This window comes from Psammomys obesus, unplaced genomic scaffold (assembly GCF_907164565.1).
Source record: "Psammomys obesus unplaced genomic scaffold, mPsaObe1.curated_primary_1811, whole genome shotgun sequence".
NCBI classification, from domain to species: Eukaryota; Metazoa; Chordata; class Mammalia; order Rodentia; family Muridae; genus Psammomys; species Psammomys obesus.
Genome location: NW_026587759.1, coordinates 2,690,608 through 2,716,580, shown reverse-complemented (window position 1 = coordinate 2,716,580; position 25,973 = coordinate 2,690,608). Strand labels below are relative to the sequence as shown.

Here is a 25,973-nt window from a genome sequence, read left to right as displayed (position 1 = left end):
AAGAAAGAAAGAAAGAAAGAAAGAAAGAAAGAAAGAAAGAAAGAAAGCAGTTCCCAACAACTTGTGCTCAGAATTCAAGGATATTAATCGTGATTCACTGTACAAACAAGAAGATAATATATATCACTTACATGCACACCGCAAACAAAATAAAAACACCACAATAAGCAGCTCTATGTTGACTTGAATTTCTAAGATTGTAATGAAGATAATCATAACAAAATGCAGACTAAATTTGACAGTAATTCCAAACAGGGATATTAATCCAGGAACATGGCTACTCTGGCTAGAATACAGACACACCTTAGCACACACCTTTCATCCCTCTGGCTGGAATATAGACACAACCTTAGTACACACCTTTAATAGCAAACAGTAAAAGTAAAGTTAGTTTGTAGAAGGAAGCACCCACGTTTGAAAGTGACATCTAATTGAAAGGTAGACAAAGTGAAAAATCAGAGAAAGATTTAACAGAATGAGTCAGAATAGGATATGCCCAACTCTTGCCAGAAGAAATAGAAAAAAAGGACTTAAGAGTGTGTGAGAGAGAGAGAGAGAGAGATGGAGAAAGAGGGGGGAAGGAGAGAGAGAAGGAGGGACAGGAAGGGAAAGGGAGAGGGAGAAGGAGAGGGAGGACAATTTTACCAAAAGAGTTTTACAAAGACAGTTTGTAGAGAGAACAAGCTAGACACAGGTTAAGACAGATGAGCCAGAGAATGAGAAGGAGCCAGAAGATTAAAACAGATTGCTAGAGTTTGTTTGAGGGCAAGCAGAGCAAAAAGTCAGAGGCTGAAGCCGGTATGAATCAGTAAGAGGAATTTGAACCAGAACAGCCAAGTTGAACCAGCCATCCAGAGTGCAGGAAGTGCTAGAAAGGGTGAATTTATTCAGCAGTAAATCTCAGAGGCTGAAAACATTCTAGATTAGCACAGATTAGGTTGTGCAAAGGCTAGAAGCTTCCAAAACTAGGCCTAGGGCTAAGCAGACGGAGGCAGTTAAGTATAGAAGACGACAATTACCACAGGAGAATAAAAGTCTACTTTAACACAAACCTTTGTATTAGTTTACTTCTCTGTTCTTGTGATAAAAAAAACTGACCAAAACTGAATTAGCAAGGAAAGGGTTTAGTTCATCTTACAAATCCAATCGATTACCAAGGGAAGATGGGACAAGAAATTATGGCAGGAGCAGAAAGTGAAGCAAAAAAACATGGAGGAATGCTAAATGTAAACAATAAAGTACAAGTAATAATACAAACATATATAACTTCATTCTACATTGAACAAGCAGAAATGATGCTCAGATTGTAAAACAGGCAATGTCATTAAATAGCAATACTAACACAGCCAAAGAGCCCACATCACATATTTTAACCCCAAAAGCATGTTCACAGGCAACTCTGCTAAAAGTGTAGAACTTGAGCTTCAACTTACATTGAAAACCATGAAATGAACTTGGCATTCACTATATGAATTATCAAATAGTATCTTAAGAAGAATCCACTGCACAGAAGCCAGTGTACAGCCAGACAAGAGTCTCTTACCATCTACTGTTCAAGAGTCTACCTCAGGTACAAAGCATTCCTCAATCAACATCAAACCTTTCTTTCCCCTCATTTGGTGACTGAGCCAATGACAATAAGAGGCCTATCCATTTTGCTCTTATACAAGACAAATCTAACAGGCAACATTTGTTCTAGAACTTGGCAGAAGTTTTATTAGTTTTGCATGCAAATTAAACTTTTCTCAACTGGGAAACAGTGATACACATCTTTAATCCCAGCACTTGGAAAGCACAACAGGTGAATCTCTGAATTCAAGGCCAGCCTGGTCTACAAAGTGAGTTCCAGGGCTACACAGAGAAACCCAGTCTCTAAAAACACAAAAGAAACAACCTCCTCTCTCTAACCAAAATCCTTCTTTCTTTCACAAATGCTAGAACTCTAAGAGTCAAATCTGGGTCTAACATATGTTTAATAAGCACTCAACAACAATGCTAGACCTTAGTCCCAATGCTGATAATGAACACACATTTTCTGCACCACATTCTGTATCTGCATCTGTCTCTAGAAAGACTAAAGTTTGACAAATGTAAGAACAAACACAAAATAAAACAAACAAACAAAAAACATAAAGATCAAAATGCAGAGTTTAAGAGGACAGAGCCCAGTCCCAATGGATAAATCTACAAAACACTCCCATAATAATGCTTAGGGAACATTGTGGAAGAAGGAGCAAAAAGATTGTAAGAGCAAACAAATCAAGAAGATGGCTGTGAAATCGTGTCTCCTAGTAATATCATAAGCTACACTCAAAAAAAAAAAAAAATCTCACCAACATGACTGCCTAAACACAAGCTGAAAAAGGACAGCAGCAATAGACATGCCAAAGTGGATGGGAGAAGCCTTCAGGGGCCTCAATCTACACTAAGATCTACAGGCAACTAAGATGTGGTGGTTTGAATAGGTCTGACCCATATAAACTAATGTGTTTGAATGGTTGGCCCGTAAGGGGTGGCACTATTGGGGGGTGTGACCTTGTTGGATCAGGTGTAGCCTTGTTGGAGGAAGTGTGTCACTGTTGGAACATAATTTGAGATTTCCTATGCTCAAGCTCCACCAAGTGTGGAATTCCAGTCTCCTTCTGCTACCTGTGGATCAAGATGTAGTTCTCTCAGCTTCTCCAGCACCATGTCTGCCTGCACGCTGCCACTCTTCCTACCATGATGATAAGGAACTAAATCTACAAAACTGAAAGCCATCCCCAATTAATGTTTTCCTTTGTAAGAGTTGCCTTGGTCATGGTGTCTGTTCAGAGCAATGGAACATAATTAAGAAATAAAAATGCTGAGAGTAGAAGAAACAGTCTTCCCCAAGGAAGAGCAATTGGTTATCTAATACCAATGGTCAACCCTGAAAGCATACATACGAGTAACATTATACAGACTGAGAAGGTTGCATTACATAATAAAAAATGAAATATGGGTCATAAATTTAAAACAGAGCAAGAAGAGGTATATGGGAGGACTTAGAGGAAGGAAAGGGAAGGGATAAACGGTGTAACTTTATTAAAATGTCAAAAATAGTAAAAAAAAATTTAACTTTTAAAAATGTAGGCAAAGGACATAAGTATTACAAATTATTAACAGTATTGAATAAGGTGGTGTCTTAATTAGGTTTTCTATTGCAGACACAAAACGCCATGTCAAAAAACAAAAAGTTGAGGAATGGGTTTATTTTGCTGTTCGTCACTGGAGGAAATGAGGAACTCAAACAGGACAGGGAGACAGGAGACAGGAGCTGATGCAGAGGTCATGGAGGGATGCTGCTTACTAGCTTGTTCCTCATGGCTTCCTCAGCCTGCTTTCTTATAGAGTCCAGAACCACAGGTCCAGGGATGGCCCCACCCACAATAAATTGGGCCCTATCCCATCAAGCACTATTTTAAAAATGTCTTATAGCCTTGCCTGTAACCCAGATCTTACAGAGGCATTTTTTTGATATTTATATTTATATTAATTACAATTTATTTACTTTGTATCCCAGCTGTAGCCCTTTTCCCTCACCCCCCTCCCAATTTCCTCCCTCATCTCCTCCTATGCCCCCTCCAAGTCCACTGATAGGGAAAGTCCTCCTTTCCTTCCATCTGACCCTAGCTTATTAGGTTTCATCAGAACTGGCTACATTGTACTTCTCTGTGACCTGGCAAGCTGCTCCCCCATCAGGGGGAGGCGGTCAAAGAGCCAGCCACTGAGTTCATGTCAGAGACGGTCCCTATGTCCCTTACTAGGGAACCCACTTGGATACTCAGCTGCCATGGGCTACATCTGAGCAGGAGATCTAGGTTATATCCATGAATGGTCCTTGGTTGGAGTACCAGTCTCAGAAAAGACACTTGTGCCCAGATATTTTGGATCTGTTGCTCTCCTTGTGGAGCTCCTGTCCTCTCCAGGTCTTTCCATCTCCCCCTTCTTTCCTGAGATTCCCTGCACTCTGCCCAAGGTTTGGTTATGAGTCTCAGCATCTGCTTTGATACACTGCTAGGTAGAGTCTTTCAGAGGCCCTCTGTGGTAGGCTCCTGTCCTGTTTCCTGTTTTCTCCTTCTTCCAATGTCCATCCTGTTTGCCTTTCACAGTGAGAATTGATCCCCTTACCCAGGGTACTCTTTGTAGCTCAGCTTCTTTAGGTGTACAGATTTCTGTAGGTTTATCCTATATTATATGTCTAGTATCCACTTATAAGTGAGTATATACCCTGTGTGTCTTTCTGCTTCTGGGATACCTCACTCAGGATAATCTTTTCTAGTTCCTACCATTTGCCTGTAGATTTCATGATTTCCTTGTTTTTAATTGCTGAGTAGTATTCCATTGTGTAAATGTACCACAATTTCTGTATCCATTCCTCCATTGAGGGACATCTGGGTTGTTACTAGGTTCTGGCTATTACAAATAAAGCTGCTACAAACATGGTTGAACAAATGTCCTTGTTGTGTACTTGAGCATATTTTGGATATATGCCTAGGAATGGTATAGATGGATCTTGAGGAAGCACTATGCCTAATTGTCTGAGAAAGTGCCAGATTGATTTCCAAAGTGGTTGTACAAGTTTACATTCCCACCAGCAATGGAGAAGGGTTCCCAATTCTCCACATCCTCTCCAGCATGTATTGTCACTTGAGTTTTTGATCTTAGCCATTCTGATGGTTGTAAGGTGAAATCTCAGGGTCATTTTGATTTGCATCTCCCTGATGACTAAGGACGTTGAACATTTCTTTAAGTGTTTCTCTGTAATTCTATATTCCAGAAGAATTTTAATTGAGGTTCTTTCCTCTCAGATGACTCTAGCCTTTATCAAGTTCACATAAAACTATCCAGCACATATAGTGAATGAAGGTTAATTATATTTTTATGTATAAACATTACATATGAAAATTTAACTTATTTATTGGAATATAATTCCCATATAACACACTGAATATGATTAAATATATTTTTCACTATCAACTATATATAACTATATGTGTGTATAAATGTGTATGTATATAGATACATTATATACAGTGTGTGCGTGCGTGTGTGTGTGTGTGTGTGTGTGTGTGCTGCTAGTGTATGAACTATGACCTCACATACACTATGTAAATATGGTATCACTGTATACAGGCCTAGCATAACAATATATTTCTTAAAGATAGAAAAACATTAACATAAAAAGAACAGTATCATTGCCTTTTATAATTATTTTTTTGAAAGTTTTTTTTTTTTTTTTCATAAGGATAATATTGCAAGTCATCTATCTGGTCAAAAGTCTAGGGAACCTTCTAGGAATAAACTCTAGTAGACACAATTAAAAAGAAAATAGTCAGATATTAAGAAAGCTTCATAGTATCCATATATGACTAAATTACTGTTAGTGAAATACAACAGATTTCTTGCTTCAATTGAGAGAAGAGATATTTTCAGCAAAAATATATTACCTCAGAAGCTTCTAATAGCTACTAAAATAGACAAATGGTAAATACTTCTTAAAATTTGAGTAAAAAATTTAAAACTGTACACCTTATAATAAAGCATTTTAAATATATATACTTCTGAAAATATTAACTTTCATTTATGGGTCTGTTTTTTCTTTAATTAGTACTGTCACACCATGTCTTCATAAGCAAAAGAAACAAAATCTGCCTTTGAAAATATACAAATGAATCAATCTACCTCAAGACCTGGTTTTACCTCTTTGGCATATACCCAAAAGACACTCCATCCAATCACAAGAACGCTTGCTCAAATATGTTCATTGTGGCTTTATTCATAATAGCCAGAATCTGAAAACAACTTAGATGTCCCTCAATTGAAGAATAGATAATTTAACTGTTGTACATTTAAACAATAGAGTATTACTCAGCTTTAAAAAAAAAAAATGGTATCATGAAATTTGCAGGCGAATGGATGGAATTAGAATAGGAGCCCCATAAGGACCAAATATATCTGTGCACAGATATATTTTTTCTGAAACTGTTTCTCCAACCAAGGACCATGTATGGATATAACCTAGGACCTCTGCTCGAATGAAGCCCGTGGCAGCTCAGTAACCAATTGGTTTCCCGTAGTAAAGGGAACAGGGATTATTTCTGACAAGAACTCAATGGCAGGCTCTTTGACCTCCCCAACCCCCAAGGAAGGAGCAGTCCTGCTAGGCCACAGAGGAGGACTTTGCAGCCAGCCCTGAAGATACCTGATAAAACAGGGCCAGACGAAAGGGGAGGAGGTCCTCCCCAATCCGTGGACTTGGAAAGGGGCAGGGAGGCGCTGAGGGAGGAAGGGTGGGATTGGGAGGGAATAAGGGAGCAGGATACAGATGGGATACAGAGTTAATAAAATGTAACTAATAATAATAATAATAATAAAATAAAATTTAAAAAAATCATCCTGAGTGAGGCAACCTAAACACAGAATGATAAATATGGTATGTATTCATTTACGAGGGAAGATGAGCTTTTAAGTAAATGATAACCAAGTCATAATCTGTAGACAGAGAGGTTATGTATACTGGAAAGAACTGGAAGGGGAAGTGGACTCTGGGATCTCCTTCGGGGAGAGAAAACAGAATAGATTTTATAGGCCCACTGGGGTCAAGTAGGTAAGGGAGCAGGTGACCTGGTGTAGAGGAAGACTTGGTACAGTGTGGGGAGAAATAGCTAGAACTGAGGGGAGGCATTTACAGGATGTGTGGAAACCTAATACAGTAAAAACTTACTGGAATCAATGAAAGTGGTCTTAATGTGGACCCCTAGTAACGGAAAGTACGTAGTCTTAACTGGTAATCTCTTGTATCCAGGCAAGGCTTTCAGTGGTGGGACTGGGTTGCATTCAACTGAGTTGTTATAGGAGGGCCTGGCTAAATATTCATTTTCTTGCTGAGACAGAACAGGCCTGAGTTTTCCTAATCCTCAGAAAAAGAAACTTGAGTTGCATGAAAAACCATAGAAACTGGCTCAGCCAGCACAACTGGCCTAGGGAGATAAGGTTGCTTAGCTGCTGGTATGAGCCTCTAAGCCCTGATCAGAGTCACACATTGCCTTCACGGGCATGGGCCAAGCTCTGACCAGAGTCATGCAGCTCCATAGGCACCAGCCAATCCCAACTGAGATTAGATAGCCAGAGCAGGAATTCCCTCTCTGGCTTTAAAAGGGGTCTTCAACTGCCCTCGAGGCCACTGCCATGTTACAAAGATGGTGGCCCCAGCATGCTGGTCTTCTGTAGACTAAATGCCCTTTGTTGTTTGCATGCTACTCGAGTCTGAGGTCGTTCTTTCAGCAATTTCTGGACCCTAACAGTTGGCCAGTGGGTCCTATGGAAATCCCCAAATGACCCACCTTGATACAAAGACACTATGTCGCTCTACTCAAACTGACAGCGGGGCCTTATTGTCGAGACCAACACCACACACCTCACTGAACATGAGGATGTCGAGCTGTTGCCTACGTGGAGCCCTCAACCCTACCTTCTTGCCTCTTTGGTGCAGCGAGGTACTTTACAGACTCATTAAAAAGAAACATGGACACCAACTCTGCCACAAAATCTTTGATCTACATTCTGTCCTGACTACAAAATATGGCATGGCAACTGTGGCACAGATCCCTGTGGAGTAGCCTACCAAAGTCTGATTTGACCTAAGGCCCAGTCCATGAGAAGGTACCTATACTTGACATTGCTTCTGTAACAAAGAACCAGAGACTAGATGGCCCAGGGACCTAGGGTAAAACCATATACTACCAGTCAAAAAAAAAAAAAAAAAAAAATCAACAAAATTATTTCTAACAATATTCTGCTATACTTAAGATCAGTTCCTTATCCACTTATCATTAGAGAGGCTTCCTCTGGCAGCAGATAGGAACAGATGCAAAGAGTCACAGCCAGACATTACGCTGAGAGAGAATCTAAATTGGAGGTCTGCATCAAATTCCTCCTTTCTGAGCTCAGGGAACCTCAAAGAAGAGGAGGTGGAAAGACCATAAGCGCCAAAAGGTATAGAGGACAGCAGGAAAACAAGGCTTTCTGAGGCAACAAAGCAAGGCACATACGAGCTCACTGAGACCAAATCAGCAACCAGAGGGCCCTCAGGGGTCTGCATCAGGTCTTCTGTGCACATATTAAAGCTTTTAGATTAGTGTGTTTATGAAACTCCTGACTGTGAAAATGAGTGGGTCTCTTCTCGTACCTGTTCTTAAGACACTTTTCATCCTTTTGAGTTGCCATATCCAACTTCAATACAATAGTTTTGTTTTTGGTTTTTTGCTTCATCATATTATATTTTATATTGTTGTGATTAGTTGTTATCACTTAGAAGCCATTTCTTTTCTAATGAGACATATAAAGAGATTGGCTCTGGAGGGGAGGGGACACTATAATCAGAATATTGTATGAGAAACGAATCTATTTTCAATAAAGGAAAAAAGAAAAACAGAAATTTACTATTCAACAGTTTTTCAGAAGTGGGACTTTAAAGAGAGCCTCATGAATTGGTTAACACAGGAGTTAGTAACAGCAAGCATGCTAAGTTCTCTATGTTCTGTGCATACTTCTGCCCATCTGACACATTCTGATGCAGTAGTAAGGCTTTTTACCAGAACTTTATCAAACTCTACAACTATGAGCACATGAATTTCTAACTACGTTTATCATTTACCTGGGCTACTATCTGACACCTTAACAAAAAATGGATTCCAAAATCTACCAAGCCTTGAAAAGATATAGAAGGAAGCTTACTGTCCAGAGAAAGAAACAAATCTATAAAAGCTATACACTGTAATGATTTCAACTGAATGATATTCTAGAAAATGCAGACTATGACAACATAAAATAGAGAAATGACTGCCAACAACTGGAGGGAGAAACAGATGAACTAATAGGAAACAATAACGTTTACACTATTCTGAATGATGCTGTGATGACAGATGACTATCATACTTTGATCAAAACCTTTAGAGGTAAATACAGGAGAAGGTGGAAGTATGTAAGGGGGAGTAGCAGGATACAAGGGATCTGACAGGAAAAGTGAGAAAAGGGTACTTATTGAAGAGGGCACTAAATACAGGAGAAGAAGGGTGGTGGGGAAAATAACAATAAAAATATCGCACAAGACACAGAAATCATACCTGTTAAGTATTTACCTTTAAATTGCCTATAATACATATAACTGTGTATAAATTACATAAGTAGTTTAATAAACTTTTCTTAACTGGGCTGACTGTGCTTCCTGCAAGAGCCAAAGACCAACTAACCCAAAAAACCAATACTAGGGAGAAACTACAACCACTAATTTGCTAAGCCAGCATAATCCCTAACAATCTGTAAACATCTGTTCTTTTTTTTTTTTTATCAATTCAGTAACTTTTCTTTTTTATTTTTTTTTAATTTTTATTATTAGTTACATTTTATTAACTCTGTATCCCAGCTATATCCTGCTCCCTCATTCCCTCCCAATCCCACCCTCCCTCCCTCAGCTCCTCCCTGCCCCTTTCCAAGTCCACAGATTGGGGAGGACCTCCTCTCCTTTCGTCTAGCCCTGTTTTATCAGGTATCTTCAGGGCTGGCTGCAAAGTCCTCCTCTGTGGCCTAGCAGGACTGCTCCTCCCTCGGGGGGTGGGGAGGTCAAAGAGCCTGCCATAGAGTTCCTAAAATGGCTAAAACCAAAAACTCAAGTAACAACACATGCTGGAGAGGTTTTAGAGAAAGGTAAACCCTCCTCCATTGCTGGTGGGAATGTAAACTTGTATAACCACTTTGGAAGTCAACTGGCGCTTTCTCAGACAATTAGGAATAGCACTTCCTCAAGACCCAGCTATATCACTGCTAGGCATATATCCAAAATTCGCTCAAGTACACAACAAGGACATTTGCTCAACCATGTTTGTAGCAGCTTTATTTGTAATAGCCAGAACCTGGAAACAACCCAGACGTCCATCAATGGATACAGAAATTGTGGTATTTTTACACAATGGAATACTACTCAGCAATCAAAAACGAGGAAATCATGAAAATTGCAGGCAAATGGTGAGATCTAGAAAAGATCATTCTGAGTGAGGAATCCCAGGAGCAGAAAGACACACGGTATATACTCACTTATATAGACCTATAAGATATGACAAACATAATGAAATCTATACACCTAAAGAAGATAAACAAGAAAGAGGACCCGGGGTAAGATGATCAATCCTCACTTAGAAAGACAAATGGGATGTGCATTGGACGTAGGAGAAAACAAGTAACAGGACAGGAGCCTACTGCAGAGGGCCTCTGAAAGACTCTACCTAGCAGTGTATCAAAGCAGATACTAAGACTCATAACCAAACCTTCGGCAGAGTGCAGGGAATCATGAAAGAAGGGAGAATTAGCATGATGTGGAAAGGACAGGAGCTCCACAAGAACCAAATATATCTGGTCACAGAGGTCTTTTCTGAGACTGACACTCCACCAAGGACCATGTGTGGATATAACCTAGAACCTTTGCTGGGATGTAGCCCCTGGTAGCTCAGTAACCAATTGGTTTCCCACAGTAAGGGAAACATCTGTTCTTATACCCGCAGAAAATTGTAGTCTTCACCCCTCATCAAGGAAAGTTCTCTTTACAGCAGATGGAGACTGCTACAGAAAATCATAACCAATCAAAATGCTGAGTTGTAGAGCCCAGACCCAGTGGAAACATCTACAAAATAACCCCTGCATCTGAGGCTGAAGGAACACTGTGAAAGAGTGTGTGGAAAGATTGTAAGGACCAGCGGATCAGGGACTTTACAATAAGGTTACTGTATCTCATCATAATATCAGAAGATACTCCCATAGAGTCTCATCACTATAACTGCTCAATACTCAGCTAAACAGAAAAGATACTGATGAACATGCTAAAGTAAGCAAGGGTAGTAGGGCAGACCATGAGGCCTCAACGCTACAGCCAACTGAGGAAAGCTGAGGCGAGAAGTAACATTAATTGGTTGTCCAGTGCTAAACAGTCAGCCCTGAACCACGCATACAAGTAACACTATATGGACTCAACAGGTTATAGAGGAATATACACATATATGCAAATACTTATATTCATGCAATAGCAGTTAGTGAAAAAGTAGGCCATACACTGACGGAGAGAAGGGGGAGCATATGGGAGGGTCTGGAAGGAGGAAAGGGATGGGAGAAATGACGTAATTGTCTCAATTTTTTATTTTAAAAACCTCAGAATGCACAATATGAGAGTGTACACCAATATTTACTATAAACATGGTAATGGTGTGCCAGTACAGGCACACTGATTGGGACAAATGTGCCACTTGGTGCAGGCACATTTTATTGGTAGGAGATTGTATGCCTAGATGGGTGAGGCAAAGAATGCTGACAAAGGGGGCACTGTGTATGTACAAAGAGACTAGAAAAATGAGAGTTATCTGTATTTTCCGCTTAAATTTGATGTGACCTAAAAGTATTTACTAAATAAAATGTACTAAAAGTTTTCTCCATAAAAGAAATTGAACTAAAATTAATAAATATCATTTAAGGAGTTCAAATCTTAGACATCACCAAAAACACCTGAACCAAAGCTGAGACTGAGACTATAACTCTAAAACCTGTGGGAGGAGGGCAGAGATGCTCAACAGCTAAAATGACTGATGGGCTACGTTCTATCCTGAAAACCAACTGAAAGAGTCAGATATGGTAGCCCTTATCTGCCACTGCTTACCATTGGGTAGGAGGTCAAGACAGGAAAATTGCCCAGAGGCAGGACCAGCTAGCAGGGAGTATGCAGTGTGCATTCCTTTTGACCCAGCACTGAAGAGGCAGAGGCAGGCAGATCTCTGAGTGCAAGAGCACCCTGGTCTATAGAGAGAATTCCAGGATAGCCAGAGCTAAAAAAAAAACAAAAAACACCTGTCTCAAAACATGGAAAACAAGAACCGATTTCTGAAAGTTCCCTTCTGACCTCCTCCACATGTGTATATTGACACATGTAGTTGCCAAGGCAAAAAATGAACCACACTCACACGTGAATGTACCTATATACATATATACACACATTTCTTTACACTAAAAAACAACAAAGATGTAGCTTATAATAGTCAGATAAAAGGCCTCAGGTAGGTCCCGCCAATTCATGTACTGAAATATAGCCCTAAATGTGTTGACATTAATAAGTGACTAGGTCATGTGTGTGCAACACTCAGGAATGAGAGTCATCCCTTCAAAGACAAGGCCCAAGAGTTAGGAAGACGGCTCAGTGAGCAAAGCTCTGGCCATGCACACAAAAGGACTGGAGCTTGGATCTCAAGCAGCCATGAAAATGCTAGTCAGGATGGCAGCCTGCCTGTAATCCCAATACTCAAAAAGCAGAGGCAGGGGATTGCCAGAGCAAGGCTGACTCACCAAACTAGCTGTGTCAGTGAGCTCTGGCTTCAAATAAGACAGCTGCCTCTGAGCTCTACATGCACATGTGCATGCACCTGCACAGACATGCATACCCACACACAGCAAACTTGAAAACATACACCATACATACCTGCAACAGAACTGCTTGGCCTCTTCTTAAGTTCATGGTTCCTCTTTAGTCTTGGCAAAAGCCCCACATACAGATGATTTATCTCAATAAATTACTTGCATGTAACTTCTATATAAAGCAACTTATCTTAACAGAATTAACCCGATTTTTTGATACTTAAAAGAGAAAATATAATTAATGAAAGGAACTTTGGATGCCCCAAAATACTAACAGGAAGCAGCGTTACTAACCTACAAATGCCTAGTCTCTTATACACACTTAAACTTAGACATACACACACACACACACAGCATAAAAGGTTAAAATTGGAAACAACAGAAATTATTCACAAGGTTTAAAATTAACCAACAGTAAACTATAGCTTCAGTCAGCCAACTACATCCTTAACTAATTCGCACATGCCAAGCTGATGCTTCTCCAGCCTTCAATCATCTCAGGATGAGATATTGTTAGCTAGAGATCATTCCTACAGTTCAAAGCCCACCAGAATTATTCAAACTTAAGACTCTTGAGCAGTTTAGACTGTCCCGCCCTGCCTTGCCAGAGGCTACCCAATAGCAGATATTATTCTCAACATTTTACCCCTGCATCTGCCTGAAGGCCAAAGCCTGATGTTTCTCTTGTAACCATGAATGGGGAACCATTCCTTTCATTTCTTGGAGGAATTGTGGGCAACATTACACTCTTCTCATATGTTGGCCTTTGCATGTTACCACTCAGTAACTTTACGAACTAAAATCCAAACACATGGGCTGGCAAACTGCTCAGTAGGTAAAAATGCCTGCCACCATCACTATAACCTGAGTTTAAGCCTTGGGACCCATATGGGGGAAAGAGAAAAGATTCCCACAAGTTGTCCTCAAACCTCCCTCCACTGATACCCACATAGTGTGGCAAGTACACACAGAAACGTGCAACCACACAGAGAGAGAGAGAGACAAAGACAGAGAGAGACAGAATTATAATCAAAAAGTTGTACTTAAGGAACCAACTCCAATCGGCCTCATTCACACCAGGATTTGACTTATTTGACCCTTCAGATGAGATGAATAGGGGCTTGGGAAGTGGTGGGCAGCCTCTGCATATAGGAAGGACATGAGCCATTGAGGGCGTGGTATCCTCCACAATGTCCCCCAATGAGATCTAACTAAAGCCTAAGAGTCATAACCTCCACCACCAATAAGAGCCGGCTTGGGAAACCAACAACAGAGTAATGACTTTGATTTACATTACAAAAGTTCACCATGTTCATATGGGGTATCCCCTCCCCACATCCACCAATACCTCGCTTTTCTCCTCCCCTCTCCTCTCCTCCCCACTCCTCCTCTCCCCTTCTTCTCTTTCTCATTTAACAAGGGGTGGAAAAGCCATGTTGTGACCAGCACTATTCGAACTACATGTTGAATGAGGCTTCCTGCCAACAGCCACGTGTGTGAGCCTGGAGTAGATCCTTCAGACCCAAATTGTATACAAGCAAAGCCCTGGATGATATCTTCATCTCATCAGAGGTTTTAATTCAGAGCTTCCCAGCTAAAAAGGTTCCTAAATTTCTGACACTGGGACACTGTGTGACATGACAAAGGCTTTTGCTTTAAGCTGCTAAATTTGGGGGTAATTTATTATACAGCAATAGGCAACATATATTTAAATCCTTAATGAACTAGTGAATGTCACTTAGGCTTCCAGATTCATTAGTTCTCATCAGCACTGAATTGCCTAGTGATTTCCAATTCAACGGTAATTTATGTCCCATGCAAGGAAGGAGGCTCCTTTAAATTTGCTAAAACAGAAATGTTATCTTGAACATCCTTTGGATTTCAAAACAAACAATAAAAATTAGTATAAAATTTGGTATTTTTCAGTAATGACTTGACCTAGCTGAAAATCTTATTCATTTTAAGAAGAAACAGAATGAAAATGGGAGTAAGAAAACTTACATTTTTAATTAAAAGAGTTAAAAACATAAACACATATGCTTGTTTTGATAAAAATAATTACACAAGTTTCTTGTTAAGGAAAATATTCAGAATAAATAAGCTTGGTTTAAACAGTTTATTTTCAATAATAAACCTGAAATATCCAATTTCTTAGCAGTTCTTATAGTATTCATAATGCACATAAAAATTAAAGCATTGCCTTGCCTTCACTCCGTCTCAAAAGGATGATTTCCTGGTTTTAAATAGTACTCTGACCAAAGCCACCTGTCAGATACATCAGTACAAAGTGGCTTAATATACTGACCATTTATAAAATAAAGTACTCAATAACCCGGCAAAAGTAGGAAACCAATTTGTAGAGTGTTCTGATGCTAGAATAAAAGGCCCTCACAGCCAATCAGTTTTGTTGGTTCTAGAACAAACCCTAGAGTTCAGACCAGAATTCAAAGTATAGACAAGAGGAAAAGGGAGACACTGGAGGACAGATGACAGAGTCTAGGGCAGAGTCTGCACCCAGGACCAAACTGCAAACTCTGGAAGTATATAAAAGGAACAAGAAGAGGTGTGTCAGAACCACAGAAACATAAAGATAAACAGTAATCATGCTGAAATTTGAATAATATGGGAATCAAAATGTTGAATGCTATATAGAGCATCGGGGAGTTGGCAGTAAATTCAGGAAGTGAGAACCTGTGTCCATAATCTCACACAGTCTCAACAGCAGAGAACATGACCAATAGGAACACATGGTTCAGCCCAGCGATACAACCTGTCCCAGGACTGACATGTAGAATGAAAGCCTCGTGAAACAGCAACGTCTTTATTTTCAGATCGAATTCATTGATTTTTACTTAAATTACACAGAAAACAATTTATAAAATGTAAATTTGATATCCTAAGGTCCCTCAACTTTTAAGCTCTGTCTTACATAAGCTTTTGTTTGTTGTGGTACCATCAATTAATACCAGGGACACACAACACACATATTAAGAAAATGCTCTACCACCAAGCTGCATCCACTTCCATTTTTAAAACTCTCTCTTTGAGACAGTCTCACAACATTGCTAAGCCTGGCTTCAAACTTGTGATTCTCTTGCCTCATTCTCCGGAGAAGCTGGGCCCGCATCTGCCACACCTAGCTCTGTGTTTTCCTAGAGAGAGAGAGAGAGCTGAGCAACATTTAGAAAAATTAGACACGTGATGAAAAATTAAACTTCAGTGATCCAACAAATTAATAATTTTGCTAGAAGTAGAATAAGCTCAGAAGTATTTTCTAAAACTAACCTAGAAAAACTGAACATGATTCTGTTTTGCTGACAGAAGGAAAGAATATTTCTTCAACGTACTTAGCATAAAATAATTTTTAAAAGGTAATATTATTTCCCGGCGTTAGGCCTTTGTTATCTATCTACTTATATGTGTCCTATAAATTCCTTCATTTACAGCTCATGCTGTATCTTACTATAGCATGTGAACATTCAGACATTCTTGATATGTCATCACAGGAGGAAAAGGCTTGATCCAAAATTCTTGGAACCAGACTTTTTCAGAGTTTACAACTCCTCAGATTTGAGGAGTATTTTCACAGACTTTATAGAATAAGTGTATCTAACTCAAACCAAAACCATAAAGTGTCCCAAAAATCTGATCCTTTTTGCATGTCATGTATATACACTAGTTTTTAATTCAGGATTTTGGATTAACAATGTTATATGTCTAGGTCCATGTATCTTTATTCCCTAGCTTCTTAACATCATGTGTTCCTGTTGGTCATGTTCCCTGCTGTTGAGACTGTGTGAGATTATGGACACAGGTTCTCACTTCCTGAATTTACTGCCAACTCCCCGATGCTCATAGCATTCAACGTTTTGATTCCCATATCATTCAAATTTCAGCATGATTACTGTTTATCTTTATATTTCTGTGGTTCTGACACACCTCTTCTTGTTCCTTTTATATACTTCCAATGTTACTCTATATGAAGAGTCATAAATAAATGAGTCATATTAGTAGTTCTATTATTACTTAGTTACTAAAATACTGGCATGTCCTAAATGTCTAACAGAACCCATGCCCAGAAAATAGCAATAGCAATAGCAAGACAAACAGACACACACACACCTAATTTAAATTCTATTAAATATTCCTTTGCTTGTTGTATCTAACTGACACCTGTTACCTATCAAGTCCTAAAAACACCTCAGTGCATCAGGTAAAGGGCAAATCCTTATTTAAAAGATATTCTAAAGCTAGACAGATAGCTCAATGTTTAAGATCATTTGCTTCTCTTCCGGAGAGCCTGAGTTCAGTTTCCAGCACCTATGCCAGGTACTTACAACTGCCTCTAATTCCAGGGGCTCCAATACCCTCTTCTGGCCTCTGTGAGTACCTGTCCACATACAGCATAAAATACTTACCCAACACAAAAATAAAATGAAAATTAAAATTCTAAAAGAATACAATTAAAACGTTCTAAATGGCATAGTGTTTTACATATGTGATAAATCTTGTAATATAAATATCCTCAATTAAATTATTTTCAAATGTAGGGGAGAAACTGCATTGGATATTCCAGGTGCACAGCACAGATACACTGTTACTGTATCTTCTTTTCTTCTTTCTACTTCAGACACCTTTGTTTCTTCAGTCACTTTACTTTTAATTAATTAATTAATTAATTGATTGATTAATTAATTACAATTTATTCACTTTGTATCCTGGGTGTAGGCCCCTCCCTCGTCTCCTCCCAGTCCCACCCACCCTCCTTCTTCTCCCCCCAGGCCCCTTCCCTAGTCCATTGATAGGGAAGGACCTCTTCCCCTTCTATCTGACCCTAGCCTATCAGGTATCATCAGGACTGGCTGCATTGTTTTCCTCTTTGGCCTGGCAAGGCTGCCCCCACAAGGGGGAGGTGAACAAAGAGCTCACCACTGAGCTCATGTCAGACACACCCTCTGCTCCCCTTACTAGGGAACCCTCTTGGAAACTGAGCAGCATATGGGCTTCCTCTGAGCAGGGGATCTAGGTCCTCTCCATGCATGGTCCTTGGCTAGAGTATGTGTTTCTGCAGGACCCCCCTGGGTCCAGGTTTTTTGTTGGTTTTTTTGTTTTTTTGTTTTTTGTTTTTTTTGGCTCTGTTGCTCTCCTTATAGAGTTCCTGTCCCCTCCGGGTCTTTCTATCTCCCCCTTCTTTCCTAAGATTCCCTGTACTCTGCCCAAAGTTTGGCTATGAATTCCAGTACCTCCTTCGATACCCCAATGGGTAGTCTTTCAGAGGGCCCCTGCAGAAGGCTCCTGTCCTGTTCCTTGTCTTCTATTTCTGATGTCTATCCTGTTTGCCCTTCTGAGTGAGGATTCAGCCTCTTCCCTAGGGTCCTCCTTGTTGTTTACCTTCTTTAGGACTATAGATTTTAGTATATTTATCCTATATTATATATCTAATATCCACTTATGTACTCAGTCACTTTAGATGATATACAATCTACAAGTCTTCACTAAAGCCTTTCTCATCTATTTCTTGTTTCAAGTGTTTGAATAATTTCAGATGATCCTTTTAGACTATATAAAATCTAATTACAGGTTCACACACACACACAGAGAGATCATTATTAGTACTTTAGCATGCTTGGACTGCTATAACAAAAAAACACAGACACTAGTTTAGTTTAACAGTGAATTTCTCATGTATTGCAGGGCTGAGGATTGCTGTGCACCAGAAGACTGTCCAACAAGATCAGTCTGTGCTAAGAGGCTCTCTTCCTGCTTGCAGACAACATTCTTGCTGGAGAGAAGGACTATGTAATCTGTTCTTAAAATGGCACTAACCCTGTGGAATCAGGGCCACACTCTTATACCCTCAATTAACCATTTCCAAATACATTATTGGGGATTGGAGCTTCAGCATATTGGCTGAGAGGACAAAATTGAATCCACAGAATTCTACTCCTGGCTTCCTCCAAAGCACATCCTTATCACACGCAAAACACACTCATGTCATTCTACTGCACCAGTAAGTCTTAACCTATTTCAAAATCAATTTAATGTCCAAAGTTACAGCTAAAAACATCTAAATCAGATATGGGTGAGATGTGAGGTACGTTTGTCCTTTAAAAAAAATCTTGGTATCTGCGAACCTGTAAGATCAGATAAATTATATTCTCTAAAATACAATGGAGCCAGGCATCGTGGTGCAAACCTTTGGTCCCAGCACTCCAGGCGGCAGAGGCAGGCATATCACTGTGAAGTTGAGGCCAGCCTGATCTACAAAGAGAGTTCAGGAGAGCCAAGGCTACACAGAGAAACACTGTCTCAGATAGATAGATAGATAGATAGATAGATAGATAGATAGATAGATAGATAGACAGACAGACAGACAGACAATGGGTACGGGCAATAATGGTATGGGTGTCCTTGTGGCACTCCTAACAGTGGGAGAAAGGGCTGTCTCTAACTCTTTTGCCTGATTTTGGGACCCCTTTCCTCCTATTAAGTTGCCATGTCCTGCCTTAATATAAGGGGACATGCCTAGTCTTACTGTAACTTGATCTGCCAGGTTGCTGTCCCTTTCCCAGGTTGCCTACCCTTTTCTGAAGAGAAACAGAGAAGTGGATGTACAGGTAAAGACAAGGTGGGAGATGGGACTCATAGGAGAAGAGGAAGGGGAAACTGTGGTCAGGACATCATACATGAGAGAAGAATAAATAAAAAAGAAAAAATATAACTGGGTATATAGCTCAGTTGGTAGATAGCTTGCCTGATAATCAAGAAACTCTGGGTGTGGCCAGCACTGCATAACACCACAGAGGTAGAAGCAGGAGGGTCAGAAGTCGCACTCATCCTCAGCTACGCAGTGAGTTCAAAGAGGCTAGGCTGAGCCACCTTGCCTCAACAGTAAAAATATAGCTGTGTGCCGTGACACATGTCTGTGATCTCAGAACTCTGGCAGGCAGAGGCAGGTGGGTCTCTATGAGTTCAAAGCCAGCCTGCCTCCAAAGTGAGTCCAGGACAGAGAAACCAGGTCTCAAAAAAACAAAGGGAATGAACAAATGAATGAATGAACAAATAATATGAATTAAAAGAAAATACAATAACAGGCACGCCTCCAGTCCTAGCCTGAACTACAAAGCAGTTCTAGGAGAGCTTTAGGCAGGCAGCTAATCACTGTTCAAAGAAAGAACTCTGTGTGTACATATGTGCGTGCATAGGAACACATGTGCTAAGGCGCAAATATGGTGTTCAGAGAACAATTCTGGGGAGTCAGTTCTCTCCATGGGTTCCAGAGATGAAGCTCTGGTCATCAGTCTGGCCTATTCTCTTTTGAGACAAGCCTGAGCCCTGTTCAGCCAATCATTTCTTTTCTATCTGAATGTCTTCAATCTGCCTGGTCTCATCGTTTGTAAATTCCACAGCTTTCTGGATATGACCATTTAAGAAAAAAGCATCGCAATTACATCAGAGGTAAACCAAATGGGTTAACGTAATTTCCAAATTGAAGTTAGTATTGAGAAATTTTCCTCAGTATAAAAATAAGTGATATCAAGAAAAATGAAGTTATTGAAAGCAACATGGCTTCTGACTACCAGCCAATCAATCTTTTATCACTTTTAAATGATCTCATTTGGGATTATAATTGTGGCCACAATCCCAGCTTCTATACAAGGTAAATATAGCTAAGCTTTGTTATACAGAAGAAGGGAGTCTGCATGCCTCGCTCTCTTGATTGTTGAGCCATATATAGTATCTCTCTTGCTGCTTTCTTATAACTGATCGATTATGATGGCAATGTGATTGGAAGAGGATAGGAATGCTACTTATCTCCCACAATGGTTTGCAGTTATACTGTTATATGCTGGTTGTGATCATGGTTTTTAAACACTATTAAAGAGATTTCCAAGGCCACAACCACAAGCTGAGTCTTGTTATCATCCCTATAAACTCTGAGTAAATCAAAACTACATTTATGATGACTCAACACTGTACTTAAGCAAAATATAAAACCTGTTACGAAGAGGTGTACATACAATAAATGCTGTTGCTCTGGTGATCTGTGCTGACAGTAATATTTTCTCTGAAACAAAATTTATTACATACATTGCAGATCAAAGTGCTTCCAAAAAGGAGGGAACAACAACATAGAGAAAGCAATGCAGTGCTGCTATCTCTAATTTGTTTGTAATTTACCTTCCACGCCTTAAGCAAATCAATCATCTGTCACCTCATGTAGCAAAGCAATAAATTTCAGGTAGCCAAAAATAATAAGAAAAATTATAGCATAATTTCATTCATTATTTAAACTACAGAAAAAAATGGTTGACTTAAATGAACTTTATAACTGTAAGAATTTAAAAATTTATGTCTGCAAATTATTTTTTTAATAAATGATGTTTGTATATGAAAAGTCTGATATAAAAAAAAAATGTTCCTATAACCTAGTGGGCATTCAGGCATTCTACTTCTTTTAATATTAAACATTATATGTAAAAATATTTTAATGGCTAACATGGTAGTTCATGCCTTTAATCCCAGATTTGGGGAGGCAGAGGCAGGTATAGTTTGAGTACAGCCTGGTCTACAAAGCTTCCAGGCCAGCCATAGTTACATAATGAGAGACTTGTCTAAAGGAAAAAAAAAAAAAAAAAAACTGCAGTAGCTAAATCTCCCTCATAAGAACAGAAATCATACATTGTATAGTCTTAATAACTTAGCATATTCTGCAGGGCCATACATAGCTCACGCCTCCCAAAGAATGGCTACTGAACCACATAAATTGAAATATATAGACGTGTGTGCTGGCACATGCCTTTAATCCCAGCACTCAGGCAAGCAGAGGTAGGCAAATCACTTTGAGCTTAAGGCCAGCCTGGTCTACAAAAGGAGTCTAGGACAGTCAAGGTACAGGAAAAACTCTATCTCAAAAAAAAAACAAAAACAAAAAAAAAAAAGGAAACATATTACTTGATATAGCAAGTCTCCCTGAATTACTGAGAGCCAAGTGTTTTGCTTCTGAACCACATGCTGAGAAGTGATTGGGGATTTGCACTCTCACCCTCTTCCACATCCCCTTCCAATCTGTGGATCTATAGTATTCTCATTACTTGGCTGTTGGGTCCTCTGAGCTGTCAGTCATGGGGCTCACTGTCTATTATTATTACTGATCTTCTTTGTCACTGTCTTTCTAGTCACATCACACTGCTTTGTTGCTATCCAACCTATCTTTACTCTTCATCACTTTGCCTTCTGTTTCCTTCTCTTCTGAGCTGTCAAACAAAGGAGGTCTGCTTCACAGGTACAGCCAGCCAATCGATATGCCTTCTCCTTTCAATTAAAGAATAAAACAACAAAGGAAGCAAGGAGATCTTTGGTTTCTCTGACCTGTTTTAATCATAATCTGATACTGAAAGTTTTGTTCATTATGCAAAATGGACTTAACAGCTTTGTTTTTGTTTAATTTCTAAGCATGGGGTGATTGTAGATACCTAGCCTACAGTCATCTGAGGATTTTTACTACTATAGAACTTTGGAATTAAAAGGAAAGAAAACACATCATATTTGTCATCTTAAAAGGCAACCCTATATTTACAAATTTCACAAATAAATCCCAAAAAGTTTTATTAAAATCAGATCTTAAACAAGCTTGAGACATAGCTCAGTGCTACAGCACTTGTCTAGCATGTATAACATCCTAGTTCAATCCCTAGTATCACAGATACCCCAAAAATGCTGGGACTGGTTGCCACACCTACAAGTCTATGATTTCAGTATGTATGTGGCTGTGGCAGAAGAATCATGAGTTTGAAGCCAGCGTTGACTACAAAGACAATTTCAAAAACTACAAAGAAGATACATCAGTGGCCAAAGGGCACAGGAAAAAAATATTTAACATACCAATTATCATAGGACTGTGGATCAAAACTACAGATAGTATATAGACATATTGCATATAGATATATAGTTATGAGTACAGCAATTATTTTTAATGGTTTCATGTGGATGTAGAGAAATAATCACAACACTATGGAGAAATTAGAACCCTGTGCACTGCTGATGGGAAATAAAAATCGGGTAGTCACTGTGGTAAACAGTATGGCAATTCTTTAAAAACTTACAAACAGAATTACATGTTAGCCAGCTGTTACTATAACAAATATTAAGGTAATCAACATATAAAGAGAAAAGATTTACTTGAGCTCACAATTTTAGGGGTTTCCGTTCATTTTTTTGTTGCCCCTATTGCTGTTGTACCTGTGGCAGGGAGCACCCGTTACAGTGGAAGCAGAAAGGAGCACCCGGCAGGGCAAACTGCTCACTTCTTAGTCAAGAAGCAGAAGCAAAGGGAGGAGGAGGGGCTAAAGTCCCACTATCCTCTTTAAGGTCAAGCCCTCAGTCATGGAAAAAACTCCTTCTTTTTCCCCAGCATTTCTCTATGGACCAAACATTAAGATATGAACATTCAAGATATAAACTATTCCAAATTACCATGCAATCAAACAGTTTCATTTAAGGATATATAACCAGAAGAAATTAAAGTAAATCAAACATGTTTACATGCACAGCAGCAGCATTTGCAGTAACCAAAAAGTAAAAGTAACCCAAGTGTCCACAGATAAATCAGTAAAAAGGGATACATTTATACTCTGAGTATTATTTTCAGCTTTTGGGTTCTTGGGGAAAGGCTGGAGGGATTTGGGGGGGGTTGTTTATTTTTTGTTTTGTTTTGGTTTGGTTTGGTTTTTGTCTGATTGTTTGTTGTTCTGAAACAGGGCTTCTCTGGGTAGCCTTAGCTGTCCTGAACTCACTTTGTTGACCAAGCTGGCCTTGAACTCAGAGATCCACCTGACTCTGCCTCCCAGAGTGCTGGGATTGCAGGCGTATGCCACCACACATGGCTTATATTCAGCTTTTAAAGTAAGGACTTTCTGATATATGCAATAAAAGAGTTGAAACTTGAGGACATTATCCTAAGTTAAATAAGCCAGAAACAAAAGGACAAATGCTGTATAAGTGCACTCATATGCTATGTCCACAGGGGTCAGAGTCATAGACAAAGAGAGAAACTCCTTTGTTGCTAGGGGCTAAGGGTATTTGGCAATGAGGAGCTAGTGTTTAACAGGTATGGAGCTTCACTAGGAAAAATAAATTATCAAAATATTGAAATTATTAAAATATTTTATGCTACATGCATTTTACTATAATGATAAAGTAAATAAAAAGTAAGCTTGGTACAGAAGAAAGAAGTATTCATTAAATATTACCACTACTGGGCAAACCCAATCTATCAAAAGCAAAGGGCCACACTCATTATATTAACTGACTAAATGTTGGTAATTAGTTATTTCTCAATAAAGAGCATGGACATATCTTTACTGTGTACTGACCCTAGATACTCCTCACAAAGCTAAGTTGGTGTGAATAAATATGATCTCTATAAATATAACAAACCACTGAATATTCATTCTCTAAACTCTTAATCCCTGTACCTTTATTATTCCAAGTGATAACAAATGTATTTCTACCTCAGAGACTCTGAATTCACATAAACCATGCCCCATAACTGCAGAGACCAGTCCCTCACTGAATCTCTGCTCAACAACCTCTTTAGCAAAGAGGACTGAGCCTGTCCATCTTCCCTCCCACAGCACTCTCAACTTGCTTCATTTTTCTCACGAGCCTTCTCAGTGTTTTTGTTTTTGTTTTTTCATGCATTTGCTATGGATTGCTCTCCACCCACTAGAATAAAAGCAACAGCAGCACAGGACTTATCTGTTTTGTCCACTACTATCTTCTCTGGACATAGGACACATACTGAAGGTGGGTAGCCTATACAGCTAGATGAATGAATAGATTGATGCGCACAGGCTTTCTAAATTCTAATTTCCTCTTCGTCTGGATACTGTTCTTCCATTTAGAAATGATGCTGTAGTAGAAGCCAAAAACCATTCCAGCCAGCCCTTCAATTCTCATCCCTAGGATGGTTAAAGGGATCAGACTCCTAGTGCAAAAGTAGAAAAGTTTTACAGTACACCCCATTCCAGCACTGACAATGAAACCCAAATTTAGCTCCTGAAAGAGTTCCTGACTCGGTTTCAGAATGAATAAGGGTATCTGAGAATAATGACAAACAGAATACTTTTGACAGTGCTTTAAAGCAAAAGCAAAACCATGAACCTTTAGCACATCACCACACTGCACCTATTTAAGAACAAATAAAACAAGGCAGTAGCAGATCCAAAGCACGTAACCTTCCTGCTACAACTTCATTTTTTTTTTTTTTTGAAGATTTGGAGAAAATGGACACTGTTTTAAAATGCAGCCTAAACACACTTAGAAGTTACTTGCCCCAAAAGATAAACACTTTGAAAAACGAGAAGCACGTGATAAAGGAGAAAAAAAAGCCTGCTTTCAAATATAAGTAACTTAGAGGAGACTGTAAGCATCCTACTAACGTTCACACGATACAAGTTTTGAAGACATTTTATAAGTACACATTAATATTGAGACGAATGTGTGCCAAAGCTTTAGCGGCGAACACTTTTTGTATAAAAACGAACAAATAAAAAACAACTTCAAGCAGACAACTGCAATACAGTAAGGTGACAACCAGAGCCTCATGGGCTCTGACACAAAGCTAGCCACCCCAGGACACACGTGCTCCTCCTGCCTGGAGAGTGGACAAGGCAGGTGGAGGCAGGCCTTCCGCCAGGTCTTGGACACAGGTCAGAGAAGTGGCCTGGAGAGGCTGCGTGCCTGACAGTCGGGAACCCGGGGCCAGCCTCCCGCCCGAGCCCCAGCCAGGCCGGCCCCTCCTGGGTCTCGGCCCGCGGAGGGCGCGGAGGCTGGCAGTGCTGTCCTCCTACCTGAGCTCCGTCCGCGGCGGCTCGGCTACGGGTATAGACAGGAGGAGGCGTGGCCTACCAGCTCGCAGGGCGAACTCTCTCCTCGTCGCCGCTCCGACTTTCTCTCTCGGGATCCGCGCCCCCACCAAGTTGGAGTTGCACTTCCGGGGTCTGCAGGGGGACTTAACGTCATTACGCACGCGACGGCCGCGGCTCCAGCAACCCGGAAATGGGCGGGGCAAACCTCCGTGTCTGAGCCTGAGGCGCTGGAGGGTCTAGGAGAAGTGTGGAGCCTGGCCTTGTTTCTCATGGCCATCCTAAAGCCTGGTCTGGAAGAGTAACTTCAGTACACCCTGTGAGGCTGGCCTTAAGCGAATTCCTCATGCCCGTTCTTGGTTTATGTGGCTTCCCCCCGCCCATAATACTCAAAATGAGACAAGAGACCTGGGTTTGAAACATTGCATTTACCACAAATTTCAGACAGGAAATTAATGCTAACAAGCTAAAGACCGCTGCCCAGATAAGCAGTGTACTGGTGCTCTGTTTTTCCAAGACAGGCTTGAAGTACGCTTCTCTTAGGGTAGATTAGGGGTGAGCACTAGGTGCAAGTGGTTTTCAGTTTTTACGTTTTGGTTGGTTTTGTCTTGCTATCATTTTGCCAATTAAGTC

General features: G+C 39.9%; 1 protein-coding gene across 3 annotated transcripts in view; it reads right to left on the bottom strand.

The window, feature by feature from the left end:
- The window catches only part of Fam172a (family with sequence similarity 172 member A), a 440,570-nt gene extending 415,099 nt beyond the window's left edge, over positions 1–25,471 (bottom strand). For all 3 annotated transcript variants that reach the window (XM_055604043.1, XM_055604046.1, XM_055604045.1), the window contains exon 1: positions 25,326–25,471. The gene's annotated coding sequence lies outside the window, so the exon portion shown is untranslated. The remainder of the gene's footprint in view (positions 1–25,325) is intronic.
- Between the last annotated feature and the right edge of the window lie 502 nt (positions 25,472–25,973).